Here is a 7,410-nt window from a genome sequence, read left to right as displayed (position 1 = left end):
GTGAGCCGAGATCATGCCACTATACTCCAGCTTGGGTGACAGAACGAGACTCGGTCTCACAAGAAAAATAAAAATAACAAAAAAAGAAAAGAAAAGGTAAGAAAAGAAAAGAAAAAAGAAACAACAGTGAGGCAGCAGGTCACATTTACTGAGAAATGCAAATGCATGATAAATAGATGTATTTTTAATGCTATCACTAGAGATTTAAGAAATACTAACTTAAACAACAAGACCAGATTTGGAAACATGAAAATAAAAGGTAATGCTCAATGCTGACCAGTGTGGTGGGAACTAGTACTCACATACAATGCTAGTTGAAGTCAAATTTGAACAACTTTTGTGAGGGTAATTTGACAAGATGCATCGTGGGCTTTATAAAATGTTCACATTCTGTCAACCCCAAAATTCCACTTTTGGAAATAACACTTTTTATCCAGGAGTATCACTTCTTGGAATATGGAAGATATACTCAAGAATGCAACTGAAGAGACCCATTGTGCATTGTCACAATTATGGGACCAGGACGGACATTTTGTTGATATAAATGTTTCAAAGTATTTTCACTCACACGTTCTCATTTAATTCTCGCAAAATCTTTTGATGATAGGCTTAGTATCCCCATTTCAAAATTTCCAGAGCAATAGATAAGAAGCTCAGGTAAGTCAAGGAACTTCCTCAAAATCCAAGAGCTAACTGGAGCTGGAGCTTAACTGACCGCAAGTCTTCTAAGATCTTGCTCAGTGTTCTTTGTACTTGATCCCATGGCTCTGACCATGTTCAGATGTTAGACGTGGACCTCAGAAAGTCTCTGGTTCACACAAGCCCCTGGGTTGGATAAGTAATTTAGGGTCAGAGGAAGTAAGTCAGCATTGGTTAGCAGATGGCTGAACGTGACTTCCTGCTTCCAATAAATATTCTTGTGGTCATAACAAGTGTTTCTCTAACTTTCAGAGCAAAGTGGAGAAGTATTCCAAGTCATGCCTGCGCCATCAGGAAAAGATTTTGGGAAGCCACGAGGCAGCTGAGACACTCCTGAGGGTTGTTTCATCCCATATTTAGCTCCCTCAATCCCCCTCGCCTCACGCGCTGCCCAGCATTCTTCTTCTTTGTGCCCACTGGGGCAGTTGCATCCTCATCTTTGCAGAAGTGAATAATATTTTGCACATGTTGGGGAGAAATAATCTCCTGAAAACATAAGATTGGGGATTTACAGTCCCCGATACCAGTGGGGCTTACACTTTATTGTGAGCAAGAATCACCTGGAAGCCTTGTTAAAAACGAAGATTCCAGGGCTCTGTCAATCACGTTTCTGATCCAGCAGCTTTGGAGTAAACCCAGAGATGTTTTAACAGTTGGTCTGAATCAATCAGAGGCAAAGAGTCCAAGGAGCACAATGGCAGTGGAACAGTTTTATATCTCCTGTTATTTCTTGACTTATGATCACTTCCCTAGGGCCTGATGGGCATTTAAGTTCAACCTGTAGGACCATTCTTCCTCTGTCTTTGATGCATTTTAAAGCATCATTTTTGCTTGTCTTTTTCCAAGACCAAGTAGCAGCCAATTCTAGACTTGGCCTATTTATTGATGCTGTCTTGAATCCCCAGAATATTAATAGCTGGCTTTACCACTCCTTTCTTCATGTTGGCGTTTGGAGAAGAAATTATCTTACATTCCCATATCAGCCATTACCTCATGCCACAGGCAATTCATTTATTCAACACAGGTTGAATGGGAGCTCCCAGGTGGTACAGAAACTATATTGCAAGGCTCTGAAAAGACTTTCTTCGCAGGTGACTAAGATGGCTCTGTCTCCTGGCCAGCAGAGAACCATGCACCCCTCCTCTGGTTGTCATGACCAGCTTCACTGGTGTGGGACCAGTGCAGCCCCACATGGCCCTAAGCATAGAAGGGCCCTGCATTTGGTTTAATATTCTGCTGTTACCTTCCTAAAATTCTTAGTACTTTTTGAAGCAAGGACCTTGCCTTTTTGCTTTCCACTGAACCCTGCAAATTATGTAGCTAGTCTTGCTAGTTGTAGTCAGAAGGTCTCAGGTCAGATGTACAAGAAGAGAAATCAGCATTTGGGTGTCCTGATGTATCTCTGGTGGCTGGTGTTGTAGCCATGGGACTGCTTAGCCTGGGGTTGACATATACTTATTTGTCTTTGCTGCACAATACCCTTCTGGTTGAATTTAGTAGTACTTCTCTTCTTTTAGTGGTAAGGAGTTCAAGGTCACTACTTCTACTTTGGGCAATAATATCAAAGAAAGAAAAAGAAAATTCCTTTCTTTTTTTGAGACAGAGTCTGTCGCCAGGCTGGAGTGCAGTGGCGCAATCTTGGCTCATTGCAACCTCTGCCTCCTGGGTTCAAGTGATTGTCCTGCCTCAGCATCCTGAGTAGCTGGGACTACAGGCGCCCACCACCACGCCCAGCTAATTTTTTGTATTTTTAGTAGAGACAGGGTTTCTCACCATGTTGGCCAGGATGGTCTCAATATCCTGACCTCGCGATCCACCTGCCTTGGCCTCCCAAAGCGCTGGGATTACAGCCAGAGCCACCGTGCCAGGCCAAAAGAGTAGATAAATTCTTAGAACAGAAAGAGCTCATGAATGGCAGGGGGCAGGTCAGATGGCTAGCTCTTCCACTCCACACTGTCTCTGTCTCAATCATTTTAGCTCAGAGACAAAAGATGCATAGAGACATAAGATTCAGAAAAGCCATAGATTCATTGATAAACCAACGCTTGAATATGAGATACAGCTATGGCTTTGTGCCGTGCGAGTGTGGTTGTGTTCTCTGACCATTTGGTTGTCAGGTAGAGCAGCCCACTCAGGGAAGCTTCAGCAAACAGCACCAGCACCTCCAGAACTCAGTGGAAGGACAGATGGCCCAGCCACAGGACAGCCTAGAAGTGAGATTTAGAAAGCAACCAGGGACCAAGAGGCCATTCTCTCCAGCTCTGTCTGGGGAGCCATCTGCTCCCTCTTCCCCGATTTTGCTGTGTCCCCACATCTTCTTTGTTTCTCATTCTCCACAAGGAATGGATCTTTCTTCCTCACTTGTGCACAGCAGAAATGTGACCGCCCAGGTGCAGCTTTTCATGATCTGTCAGTTCACATGCCCTGCAGTGATTACTCGGAGCCCCAGGAGACAAATTCTAAACTCCCAGGAGAAGAAATCAGACTGGTACTTTGATTAGGAATTGCTGTTGGTTCTTACAACGGTGCCGGTGGATGGGTCATAAAGTCTGCAACCCACTCAGAAGGGTCGGTAGGAGCAGGGTCTGTAGAAGGGAGGTGAACGAGAAGTCCATCCAAAGGACTCACATGTTATCTAGGGTGCCAAAGAAAAAGTATGATCTATATGAAGTTCTGGATGGAACTTCTGGGAGGGTGGGCTATGGGTGAAGCCTGTTGCTAGGTGAAATTCACAACTGATGATCTAGTTCTTGGGTTGGTGGTGAGTTCATATGTGTTCATTTAGAGCATACATGCAAATAAAGAAACTACATAAAAGACATCATGGATTAATAATGCTGTACCATGAGCCAAGGATTATGATTAATATGATTAAAATATAAACAAACCAAACAATAAAACAAACAAGGGAGATGGATTTGGAGTTCATGGAGAAAGAAGGGAAGCCAAGTTTAGGAGTGCCTGCATCCCAGAAAATTTTCTTTACATAGACACCACTTACTGAGTACCATGTGGCACACACTGGCTCATACAGAATTCAAAACACTTTAGGAATTTAGTATTTTATATTATACCTACTTTATAGATTAGAAAAGTAACTCACAGAGATTAAGTTGCTCCATATTAGGGCAGATCTAGGGTCTAAATCCATGTTTCTCTGATGCTAAATACTAACTGGTAATATAACACTTCAAAGTGAAAAGCAGGGGAAATTTTCTTCCTTCCTTCCTTCCTTCCTTCCTTCCTTCCTTCCTTCCTTCCTTCCTTCCTTCCTTCCTTCCTTCTTTCCTTCCTTCCTTCCTTCTTTCCTTCCTCCTTCCTTCCTTCCGTCCTTTCTTCCTTCCTTCCTCTCTCTCTCTCTCTCTCTCTCTCTCTCTCTCTCTCTCTCTCTCTCGCTTGCTTGCTTGAGATGGAATCTTACTCTGTCACCCAGGCTGGAGTGCAGTGGCACCATCTGGGCTCACACCAACCTCTGCCTCCTGCGTTCAAGCGATTCTCCTGCCTCAGCCTCCTGAGTAGCTGGGACTACAGCCACCTGCCACCATGCCCGGCTAATTTTTGTATTTTTAGTAGGGACGGGGTTTCACCACGTTGGCCAGGCTGGCCTTGAACTCCTGACCTCAGGTGATCTGCCCACCTCGGCCTCCCAAAGTGCTGGGATTACAGGCGTGAGCCACGGTGCCTGGCCAGGAAATTTTCTAACACACCCTCCATCCCTGTTATGGTTTGAAATGGGTGCCCCCAAAAGATTTGTTGAAGTCTTAAGCCCCAGTACTTGTGAATGTGCCTTTATTTGGAAATAGGGTCTTGGCAGATGTGGTTAAGATGAGTTCATTAGGGTGGGCTCTAATCTAATATGATTGGCGTCCCCCAAGAAGAGGATAATAGACACAGAGACACATACAGAGGGGAGATGATGTGTCGAGACACAGGAGAACGCCCGCGATGATGGAGGATGAGACTGGAATGATGCCGTCGCCAAGCAAGGAATGCCAAGGAAGGCCAGTGAACATGAGAAGCTGGAAGAGGTCTGGAAGGATCCTCTGCAGAGGCTTCAGAGACAGCGTGGTCCTGTCCATACCTGTTTTGGACTTGTGAACTCCATAGCTGTGAGACTACCAATGTGTTACTTGAAGCCACTCAGTTTGGGGTACTTTGCCATGGTAGCCTTTGGGAACTAATACAGTATGCTTAGAAAGAGGGAAGAAAGTGAGGAGGTGTTGGCCGGGTGCGGTGGCTCAAGCCTGTAATCCCAGCACTTTGGGAGGCCGAGATGGGCGGATCACGAGGTCAGGAGATCGAGACCATTCTGGCTGACATGGTGAAACCCCGTCTCTACTAAAAAATACAAAAAAAAAACTAGCTGGGCGAGGTGGCGGGCACCTGTAGTCCCAGCTACTCGGGAGGCTGAGGCAGGAGAATGGCGTAAACCTGGGAGGCAGAGCTTGCAGTGAGCTGAGATCCGGCCACTGCACTCCAGCCCGGGCGACAGAGCAAGACTCCGTCTCAGAAAAAAAAAAAAAAAAGAAAGTGAGGAGGTGGGGAGGCCCTGGCCAGGGTGAATAGGGGTAGAAAGGAAGGGTTAAACTCACTCTCTAGATGGAAAACATTCAGGAAATGAAAGCTCGCCCTGTCCTGACACCACGAGACCTACTGTGAAAGCAGTCAGATGAGGGACATGGAGAAAGTGCTCTGCAGGGCCCCCAGTGAGCAGCAGTCCAGAGGAAGGGGTAGTGGAGGTGGGGCAGGCCCTGAGATTCCTGCAGAATTGCTGGACTCTGCATCTCAGTTGTCTTGGAGCCCAAGTGGTCACTGGGGCCTGACAATGGCATGGATGAAGCATCCCAAGGCCCACCCCTGCACACGCACTGGAACTGAGGAGAAGAGAGGGATGGGACTCAGGTCTCAATACATCAGCAGGTGGTGAGCCATGTTCCCCCATGGTGGGCTTCGCCACTCACCCCTGACTACACTCCTGCTCCAGTGGGCCTGCCGCAGTAGCTCCCAGCAGCAAATCCATTTCGTAAATGCACACATTTTAAAGTTATTAATTTTTTCTTATATGTTTAAATAATTACAAAGGGTGAAATTTCCAGTGGATATGAACCACAGTTGACTCTTGAACAACACAAGTTGCGAATCTACTTATGCATGGGTTTTTTTCTGTGCATATATTGGAAATTTTTTTTGGAGCTTTGCAACAATTTGAAAAAAACACAGATGAACCACATAGTCTAAAAATACTAAAAAAATTTTTTTAAGCTAAGCATGTCATGAAAGCATAAAATATATGTAGATACTGGTTTATTTATGTATTAATGAAATGTTTATGCTATCAGTAAGGCTTTTGGCCAATAGGAGGCTATTAGTAGCTAAGTTTATGGGGAGGTAGAGCGGGTTGGGCCTTTCCCACTGGCCTGTGGCCTCAGTCAGTTTTTGGCAATCTATAAAGGGACCCAAAGGAGACTGCTGACAATGCCCAAGGTCTCCTGAGGGACACAGGTCACAGTATTGTAAGAAAATCAAAGTGTGATTTACAGTTGTGTGGACCCAGACTTCAACTCCAGCACAGACAAAGATCAGACACTGATTTCACACATCTGATAGAAAAATGAAGCATTCAGAACCTGAGCATAAGCTCAAAACAAGCTGCAAGAAAAAGAAGAAACATTCAAAGGCCTTAGAACAGAATTCCAGTATTGTCAAACCCAGGAACATGGACCCACAAGTTAGTCATACATTGCAGGACCTACTCCACCGCATCCAAAAGCAGGTGGGGAACCATCCCCACCACCTGCCAGTCTCTACCAGTGACATCTCCACTCAGGAGAGTTATTTCTCCTCCTCCAATTCCTTTACCTGTACTAAGTGATAAACCATCACCATCATTTTTGTTGGGGACTCTCTGCTCTATCTTATGGAATGAAGCAGAAATAAATTTATGAACCTGAACTCCATGATGTGATTCTCCATGAAGAGGATCAATTGGTTCAAAGGCAAAACCATCCCGAGAGGTTTTTGGCATCTTCTAGTCATTGGTGGTCATGAATGTGCAAATAACTGCATGGCTATGTGTATGCCATAATGTTAGAGTAAGTGATTGCAGGCTCTCCTGCTTTCCTTGGTGAGCTGATTATCTTATTTTCTTTTCAATGTAGTGTATCAATTATTCAGAAACTCCGTAGAGTGAGAGACAGTGGCTCATGCCTGTAATCCCAGCACTTTGGGAGGCCGAGGCATCTGGATCACCTGACGTCAGGAGTTGGAGAACAGCCTGGCCAACATGGCAAAACCCTGTCTCTACTAAAAATACCAAAATTAGCCAGGCGTGGTGGTGCATGCCTGTAGTCCCAGCTACTCAGGAGGCTGAGGCAGGAGAATCACTTGAACCTAGGAGGTGGAGGTTGCAGTGAGCTGAGAATGCACCTCTGCACTCCAGCCTGGGTGACAGAGCTAAATCCTGTCTCAAAAAAAAAAAAAAAAAAAAAAAAGAAAGAAAGAAAGAAAAAGAAAAAGAAAAAGAAACTCCATAGAGAATATGAAATGCATGTAGAAGGCATAGGGGAAATCAATAGAGTGGTGTAAGGATCAGTATGTCAGTTTTCTAAGGCCGCTGTAACAAATTACCACAAACTGGGTGGTTTATAAAAACAAAACCTCACCTCTCACAGTTCTGGAGGGCAGCAGTACCAAATCAAAGTGTTGGCAGGG

This window comes from Macaca nemestrina, chromosome 11 (genome assembly GCF_043159975.1).
Source record: "Macaca nemestrina isolate mMacNem1 chromosome 11, mMacNem.hap1, whole genome shotgun sequence".
Classification (NCBI taxonomy): Eukaryota; Metazoa; Chordata; class Mammalia; order Primates; family Cercopithecidae; genus Macaca; species Macaca nemestrina.
Note: the sequence above shows the minus strand (reverse complement) of the source record.